Source organism: Chiloscyllium plagiosum, unplaced genomic scaffold (assembly GCF_037043375.1).
Source record: "Chiloscyllium plagiosum isolate Xiang-an unplaced genomic scaffold, Cpla_swu_hap1 HiC_scaffold_45, whole genome shotgun sequence".
In the NCBI taxonomy this organism is placed as follows: Eukaryota; Metazoa; Chordata; class Chondrichthyes; order Orectolobiformes; family Hemiscylliidae; genus Chiloscyllium; species Chiloscyllium plagiosum.
This window is the reverse complement of record NW_028270183.1, coordinates 98,723,196-98,732,849: the sequence shown is the minus strand read 5'-3', so window position 1 is coordinate 98,732,849 and position 9,654 is coordinate 98,723,196. Positions and strand designations below refer to the sequence as shown.

At 42.7% G+C, this 9,654-nt stretch overlaps 1 non-coding gene across 1 annotated transcript; it reads left to right on the top strand.

Moving 5' to 3' along the window:
• Positions 1-274: 274 nt before the first annotated feature.
• Positions 275-356, top strand: trnas-uga (transfer RNA serine (anticodon UGA)). Its single transcript has one exon. It is a non-coding gene; the product is annotated as a tRNA-Ser (tRNA).
• The last annotated feature ends 9,298 nt before the right edge of the window (positions 357-9,654 follow it).

Here is a 9,654-nt window from a genome sequence, read left to right as displayed (position 1 = left end):
ATGATGAGCAATTGAGTCAAAATCGATCGGACGCAGTGGGACAATGACCCTGTCTTCGTGGTGTACATCCGTGACTCTATAATTCGACGAAGAATCATTCACACAATTTCAGCTGTGTCAGAATCTAGTTTGCGGTGAAAGCCTGTCAATCTGCGAAGGTAGCGTTCGTCTGGGTCTCTGCAAAGGAGTTGGCGAAATCTTTGGGTCTTGACAATTTGTCCTTCCAACAAATGAATTCAGTTGTTTTACCATTAAAATTGACCAAATTCCCGCAGCTGTGATGGCCGAGAGGTTAAGGCGGTGGATTTGAAATCCATTGGGGTCTCCCTGCGCAGGTTCGAATCCTGTTCACAGTGCCGAATCTCTTAAAAGTCATTAATTGTTTTGCAGGATTTGGATTTCGTGGAGCTTGAGCTTTGCATTCAATCGAAAGTAAATTTTCAACTGTGAAGAATCCGAAGTAGTTTCAAGACTGACCCAGTCATCTAATTGAATAAATTATATGTCGATACACAAAAAGCCACCAACTTCCAACACGAATCAGTTTCAACACATTTGTCGAATTATCGTGAAATTTGGATGTTTGGGGTGGGGGGTGTGTGGAATTGAGTAAAACAAGAAGCAATGCAACACATTTACCTGCAGGTGATGATTTTTTTTTTAGGATCAGTTGAAAGTCAAGCTGAGAAAGTTCGACCTAATTTACAGCTGACTCTCAAGGCCAATAATCTTTTACATCAGCAGTCAATGAATTAGAAAAAAAAACAACTCCATGTGTGGAAAGGAACTCGACTGATCCAGGTTCCTGGCTTGCGATGTGAAAAGGCAAGGCGATATCAGCGGAGTAGAATTTTCTGGAAATATTAGAAATGGAATGTTTACGGTCTTCTGCTGTCCACATTCGTTAGAAACTGTGCATTAGGAACTGAAATTGAAAATTAACGATGAAAATCAGACTTAGACCTATGCTTGTGGTGTAGCATTGTTCAGAACAATAGGTTGTTGTTGAGGTTAAAATTGACCAAAATAATCGATGGGGATCTTATCCACGGCCTTCGTTGGAGCAGTTGGTGTGGAGAGCTCAGCTTGAAGAACCAAATGCCAATTATTCATCCTGGCTGTCTGAATTGTTTAGTTAAACATACTCCCAGTTTAATGAAAAAAACCTTTGCTATCAGAGTTAGTTGTTTTCATGTCAGCATGTTCCGATATGAGAAGACCCTTATGAGTAGATGTGAATTAAATTTTGACTCTAACGTCAGAGAAGTTGACACATTTCTGCACCAAAATAAGCACTACCATTGGTATCAAAACAAACTGAACAAAGGACTAGTCACTTAGACATTTCCTGTCTGCAGACTCTGCCAATGGATCGTTCAGGCCCGATGTAGGAATAGGGCGTGGTGACATCTGTTCGCAAGTGGATCACTTTATTCTTGCTCACGATCCATGAACCATAATTCATTTTGAACTTCTTAGCCATCAGCATGATAAGAGGTACATAATGCACAGGTTTGCTTCACGAAACAAAGAGCGAAATCTTATTCAATGCAGACGCAAATTCAAGTTGTCCCTGGTCGACCAGAAGACAGATATCGCGAAACAAAGTGAATACAGAAAACAATCAATGTTTTCTGGGAGTCAAAAAGATGTACTGGAAGAAGGGAAACATATATTTGGAATTAAAGTCACATACCACTTCCACAGACTAAATGTTCTTGCACCATTATCTTAATTTGACCTTGATGTCCACCATTGCTGCAAAAATTATCTTAACAACTCAGAACTTTGTGTTCTTTGATATTCTCTCCTTCATGTTTCTCTTGATTTTGAAACTAAAACCGAGCAATAGTAATGCACCCTATTTCACTTGCAAAGATCAGAAGAAGATCAATTTATAAGAGAACAGAAATAAAGCTACGTCTGTCTTTCGAGAGAAAACACAGTTACCATTTCGACTCTAAAAAGTCTTCTTCAGAAGTCTGCACAATGAACTCGAAATAGTAGACCGAAAATGAAAAATAAGAGCCAAACTGCCGCGAATACACCACCCGCAAGTGCATCAAGTCCTACTCGAATATGCCGGATTACTACTATCAACATCAGTGAAGAACGGAACAAAGCTCATTCTGCAGTTGTCAACCTGTTATGGCGTAGTTTGTAAAGTCAGAAATATGATTCGGTAAAAAGCGGGATGAAAGCGGGATATAGGAAGTCTGAAAAAAGCAAATGCGTGCTTTGCTTTGAAGAATGTTGGCAGTGATGAAAATGGAAATTAACTACAGTGACGGGGGCTTAATTAATAGCTGAAAATGTGTTGCTGGAAAAGCGCAGCAGGTCAGGCAGCATCCAGGGAACAGGAGAATCGACGTTTCGGGCATAAGCCCTTCTTCAGGCATCTGCAGACCTCACTTTCTCCTCAGGGCTTAATTAATACTCAGCATCGTTGCAACACAGGGACGCAATTCTTTTTGCTAGGTTTCTGTTCTGCCATTTTATAATCACGACTGCTGTCGGGTTTGGTTTCCATTCCAGCCTTCGGTGACAGCCTGATGGAAGTTTGCACATTCGCCCAATTTCTGTGTGGTTGCTCTGGTTTGCTGCCACATTCTAAACATTTGCAGGTTATTTGGAATCGCCATTGAACGCACACGGTTACAGAGACACTGATGTCTCTGTAATAGGAGTGTCTGGATAGGACGTACTTCAGAGGATTTTTGTGAACTTAAATAGACAGAGTGGGGTTAGTCTGCTGTTTCCTGGGTGAGCTACATGGCCAGAGAGGGGTCAGGGTCTTCTTCCCTGAGGGAGATACGTTGACAGAGTTGGGTTAGTTGCTCTTACCTGTGTCAGTCACGCAGATACAGTAGGGTCAGTCTGCCCTTCCCTGGGCGAATTTCTTTCACAGAGTGGTGACAGTCTGCTCTTCCCTGCCTGAGTGAAATAGAAAGAGCGGGGTCAGTATTATCTTCCCTCGATAATTTATGTTGACAGTCTGGCTTCCGTCTGCTCTTCCCTGGCGAGTTACATTGGTAGAGTGGGGTTAGTGTTCATTCATTGGGTGAGTGCCATAGACGGAATGGGATCGGTCTGCTCTTCCCTGAGGGAATTACATTTATAGAGTGGGGTCAGACTGCTCTTCAGAGAATGACTTATATTGACAGTGTGGGATCAGTCTGCTGAGTTACACTGAGAGTGTGGGATCCGTCTGCCCTTCCCTGGGTGAGTAACACTGACTGAGTGGCGTCAGTTTGCTCTTCCCTCAGTGAGTTACATTGACAGAGTGGCGTCAGGAGTGGCGTCTTTGAGGAGTTGACAAAAGTAACTCGTCCCCTACATCTTTGGGATAATTAGGGATGGGCAGTGAATCTTATCTCATTGAAAGACAACTGTGTCCCAGAAATGCATTTCTAATAATTGCATGTACTAATTCGACAGTGCAAGCGGTCGGGAATAACTTGAGGAGAGGTGCAGGGTAGAACAATTAAAGTCAAATGCATTGATGCCGAGGAGACATGACACAAGATGTGAGTGTGGAGCTGATGGTGCAAGGTTCAGTGTCAGTGCTATTGGTTCAGCATTTATTTCTCACTGTTCGCAATGACTCACACACTACTGCTGTCAATTCACAATAATGAGCCTGTTCATTTTGGTTTGAAAATCCCTGCGTGTGTATTAATGTGGTTAATGGGACGCGAGAGAAGATGAGCACATCCTCTTTATTCTGTCAGTTTAAACAGATGAAAATATCTGTTGGATGCCAATGCAAGAGGATACTGTCTTTTTCTGTGCCTCTTCAGTGGGGAATGCTCAGCATTGAAATGTCTGTTTTTGCACAAGCAGAGTTTGATTGCCATTTATACTGAGCAACGCTAACACAGAAAACGCGTTTTCGAATTCCTGTGATCAAGTGGTTCAGACATTGCACATATGGATGACAAATCTGGCTTTTAACGTGGCGCCGTGGCTTAGCTGGTGAAAGCACCTCCCATCACACTGGTACCTGCCCATTGTATTGAAAGCTCGTTATTTATCGCAAGTATTATGTTGCTGATCGAAACACTCAGTGTCCTGTTTGAATTGCTATATTTTCTGATTTTGTGTTCCGGCTTCATTTTCCAGGTTTAAATCCAGTAGTGTATGTTGCTCTTTTTAACTACTATTTTAACCTGGAGATTCCTACCGCAGTTCCACAAGCACTTCTGCTTCTCATCCTCTTATTCTCATTCCTTTATTTCCAGTTTGGTGGAAATTAAGTGGTGAAGCAGGAGACACTGCAGCATTCCCGGGGAATGTAGTGGTAATGGCACTGACACCACGACCTGATCACCCTCATTCTCTGCTGTCACCATTCATTGGTTGTACACCAACAGTAAATGAATCCTTGTTCTTCTTCAGCTATCATGTAATTACTTTCTTTTTATGTTGGATAAGGAATTCAACTTTAACTTCGAAAGGGTCTTTAGATTTTGAGGAAGAAATGTCTCCTTGCTTCAGGTCGAAGTGACAGACGCATTATACAGAGAATGTGAGACTCATTCGACCGATTCCAGCCAGGCGTCAGAAAGCCTCTCAGCAGTTCGAATCTCAAACTGTCTCTGACTGTCAGGCTTTTCAAAGAGCAGAAATAAGAAATGAGTGATATGGACAGCTAGAGTGTCGGAGAATGTTAAAAATGCCCAGTAGGATACAGAGACAAATATAGAAAAACAGAGACACGTATTGAGGTAGACACTGGAAGAAACAATTCTCCATTCGACGTGACTGCTAAATAACAGAAAGCAAAAGGAAATGTAGCCATTAAAACATAGCCTTCCACCAGCTCAGGAAAATGAAAGTAGCATGACAACTTATTAAGTTCTTTTAAGATTGTAAATTCGACATTTGTAAGCTCAAGAGTGATTTTGATAAATGCAATGATTCGACAGGTAAGATTATCATTTTCCCAACAGTATAATCTAGAAATCAATAACTAACCTGCTTCTGTCGCTCTAAAAAAAATCTGTTTCTCTCTGCAGATGTTGCCAGGTGCAGCGGGTTTCTCTATCAATTCTCGTTTTTAGTTCAGATTTCCAAAACCTGCATCTTTTTGATTTTTGAAAACCTGGCACAAAACCAAGCATTACCAGGATCGGACCAGTGGTCAGAAATACTGGTACCACGATATATATGCACAATAAAACATTCATTCCCTGTCCGAAAATAGAACTAATGCCATGGCAGTTCTAGTTCCAAATCCTACCTACGAGATTACACTGAATGAAGACAGACGATCTTGCACTTATTCTCAATGAAATGGCTTTTCCCTTTCATTCCTGATCAGTTTCACTGCAGATTGTTTTCTACTCGTCTTCACGTTTTGCAGAATGGAAAAGTCCATTTGGCCCATGGTGCAGTCTGGTTTAAAGACATTCATCTATTCTATTCCCAGTTTCCAACTTTGGTCCATAACCTTATGTGTTCTGATGTTTCCACTGCAAATGGCAGTGAGGTTCTCACTTTGATCTTAGATGACACAACAATGGGATTGAAGTTTGACATAGTCACACTGTGTTATTACCCACGTCGTGTCTTCCACAGAAAGAGACACACAAGAGTGGCAGAGTTCTCAGGATTTGACCTGCTCCTTGTGCTTCACTTCAGCTGTCCGCTCCAACATGCAAGTTCAACCGCTAAAAGGCAGCTTTTGGTTAAACCAAAGCCAGTTCTACAGACAATGAGAGACATTCTAGCTCTGAGCTAGAATTTAAAGTGGACGAAATAAACAGTAAATTCGAAAACCCAAACCCTTCCGTTCCTGACAGACAACAGGAATGGACTAGCACGCTGCATCCTCGTGATTTTAAATGCGAAACGACAATCCCCTAACTCGACATAAAAGGCGTGTTACCAATTCCTTCACTGACCCAAAGATCAGGTTTGGCTGTGACAGTTTGTCTATTTGTAATGTAAACGTCCACATCATGGAAACAGCAATCACAAGTTGAAAAATCAGCAAATATAATCACCGTCACTGTTTCACATGGAATTCCACACTCTGTGAACCGTTACCTTTCGCTGTACTTTCATATTTGAAGTTTTTTACATTCCAGACCATGAACTAATTCAGCAAGAAACCACTGGTCATTTCGAGCCCGTCATCCAGAATGAGGCGAGTTGAACGATGTCTTTCTTGTTTTCGACACATCACCACAGCTCAAAACGAGCTCGTGTTAGCATCAGTCTTTACTTAACTTGCTGCAGTATATCTGCTGAACAACTTCAGATTATCACAGCATTGCCTTCTTCACATTGAAACCAAGGGTGATAATATGAACCGACTTGGAAACTTGGAGAGAGAAACGCTGCTGAGAAGTCGATTATGACGTGAAGAGCAGGCACAGGCGTTTGTACAGGTCAGGTCCCAAATGCTATTGCAGTATCAATGGACATCCCTGCATACGAGACTATATTGCCCAGAACATCCCTGCATACGAGTTTATATTGCCCAGGACAGACTTTAATTCCCAGTCAGGAAGTGAAGATTTAATTCTCTTCTTGTGAGTTATCCGAATGAAAACTAAATCCTGATTGCACACAGAACACACACACGGAGCCTGCCAGAGAAATTCAGTCATCGATCAGCATCTGTCTGGAAGGACAATGGCAGCAAATACAAGCGAAAGCTATCACCGCAATTATCCCTACAAAGATCTCGCGTTTCCCAGTTGAAAATATCTCGCTGTTCCTTCAATGTCACTACGTCTAAATCCTTGCCTCGTGGCATCATGCCTGTAACCTCGGTACTGAGGACATCCAGGGTTTTGCAGAGTAACTCAAAATCTCAATCTCTCGGGTAATTAGGGATTGACGGTGCATCCCATCCCATTGAGTAATGACTTTATCCCGATAATACGTTTCCTAAAGCTGCAGTTTCTAAGGGAACACTTGCAAGCATTCGGGAATACGTTGAGAAGTGGAACGGACGAGCGGAAAATATTCAAAGTTTGTGCGACGATTTGTAGCTCGGGTGCTCGTTGTTGTGGTTCTGTTCGCCGAGCTGGAAGTTTTTGATGCAAACGTTTCGTCCCCTGGCTAGGCGACATCATCAGTGCTTGGTACCCAATATACCAACCACGACAGCGGACGGCTGAAACTGACAACCGGAAGCGGCAGGGACAGACCACTATAAACACTGGAGGAAACATCAAAGAAGCGCTTCGCAGGAGGCTCCCAAGCACTGATGATGTCGCCTAGCCAGGGGACGAAACGTTTGCAACAAAAACTTCCAGCTCGGCGAACAGAACCACAACGAGGGGAAAATATGAAAGGCAATGATGACTGGGAGACATGAGACAGCAAGTGAGTGAGGAGCTGGCGTTGCAACGTTCAGTGTCAGTGTCAGTATTTACTAACCACTATTCACTTTGATTCACACATCACGCCTTAACAATTCACCACAATGAGCCCATTCCTCTTAGTGTGAGTTTCCCTTTGCGGATATTAATACGGTTAAAGGTGCCCAAGACGATGGACAGATCTTCGTTATCCTGTCAGTTTAAAAGTCGAAGTTATCAGTTTAAAACAAAATCAATAAGAGATTGCCTCTCCCTGTGCATTTTCAGTGGAGAATATCCAGCTTTGAAATCTTCTGCATAAACGCAGGTTGTTTTAAATTTTCTCCGAGTCACTGTGAAACACACAAAAATGAGTCCGAGTTCCTGTGTTCGAATAGTCAAGTAAATGCACACATGGTTTTGAATCGTTGAGCTTGGGCAGTCCCTCTGCCTTAGTTAGTGAAAGTTCCTGTCATAAAATCAGCCGAATATGGGATAAAATCCTGACATCTCAATGTTTATAGGTCTTTCATGAAAAAGAGAGTTCCCGTCTTCACCTGTGGTTCTGGTCGTGGTGGGAATTCAAATCAATGACTGGATCGAGGTTATAGTTTAAAGACAGCTCCTTCGACACCTCTGCCATGCTTCCACACAAACTCCCGCAACCACGTTTTTCAGGATGAGTGTTTCAGCATCGCCTCACTTCAGGCACTTTAACACACGCCCTTTCAATGGCGAACTTGGCGCAAGTTCGATAATATTTATGAGGATGTTGCAAGGCTTACAGTGTTACGATTGTAGCATAAAGCTGAGTAGGATATGAAAATTTTCCCTGGAGCTTGAGGGCTTAGGAATGGGCTTACAGAGGTTTATATAAATATGAGGGAGACTGCAGAGTAAATGGTCAATGAATATTTCTTCCCAAGACAGGCAAGTTCAAAACAAGGGAACACAGGTTTAAGGGGAGAGTGGTAAAATTTAAAAGGGATCTGAAGGACATTTTATTTTCACACAGAAAGTTTTGCGTGTTTGGAATGAATTGTCAGATTTAGTGGTGGAGTCTGGTACACTCTCAACATTTCAAATGCATATGGATCATTATACTGACAGGAATGTTGAAAAAGAATAAACGTGAAAATTTGGCAAATGGAGTGGTTGAGATGCTGCAGTGGCGATCACCAGTTTGAATAGGCACTCATCACTTAGTCAGTGGCTAGTTTTCTGGAAGATGGTTAGATTAGATTCCCTACAGTATGGAAACAGGCCCTTCCGCGCAACGAGTCCACACCGACCCGACAAAGAGTAACTCACCCAGACCAATTTCCCTCGAACTAATGCACCGATCATTATGGGCAAATTAGCATGTCAAATTCACCTGCATTGAACATCTTTGCAGTGTGGGAAGAAACCGACGCAGACGCAGGGACAATGTGCAAACTACGCACGGGAATCAAACGTTGAACACTGGTGCTGTGAGGCAGCAGTGCTAACCACTGAGCCACGGTGCCGCCCTAAAAGGGGATGGAGAATGCAGCTAGAAACCCCGCAATCTCTCGCATGCAAAGCGAGTACTCTCCCATTTGAGATAACTCCCACAGGCTGCTTCGGTTAAAACCAGCAACGAATCATTTTTTTTCTGGTCTTAGACTGCCAATGACCATTCTTCTTGACACATTCCCAACTTCTCAGTGGGAGATTTTGGCTGCGGAACATACCTCACAAATCATGTTGCACGCGCAGCTCTCCAGCGAAACCAAAACCTGACAACTGATGAACAGAAGCAGAACTGATAAAGACAACCTATTTTCAGACACACGGACTCATGGATGCTGTCTGTGAGGCAGACCGAGTCGCCTGGGTCATGAGCTGCTCACACAAATTGCAGAGAGGGAATTCCAAATGGTGCTTTCAACGTACTGGCGCCTGAGTGCACCAATACTTCCAGGAAAGTGCTCAAGTAACATGAATCAGAACTGACTAAGAATGAACCATGAAAAGTGAAGATTACCAGTTACAGTCTCGATTAGATGAGGTTAACAATTGGGCTGATGTCTCCACCAGATCGAGAGGACCAATCACCAGCCTCTCGCATCAGGACAGAAATTAAGGAAATTAGGGAAACGTAACCAAGTTTCATATCGCAATTTCCCTCCTTTTCGCAACAATAACAGAAAACTGCGAGCAGATTCAATGTAGAACCTAATTTCACATAAACAGGAAAATAAATATCTCCATTCACTTTCAGAGAAACGGTGAAAAATGCAAATTGTCTGGAATATGAAAGAATGGTGCAGCCTGTTTTTGAGTCGCATATTATGCTGGTGGCCTTTCGAGCTGG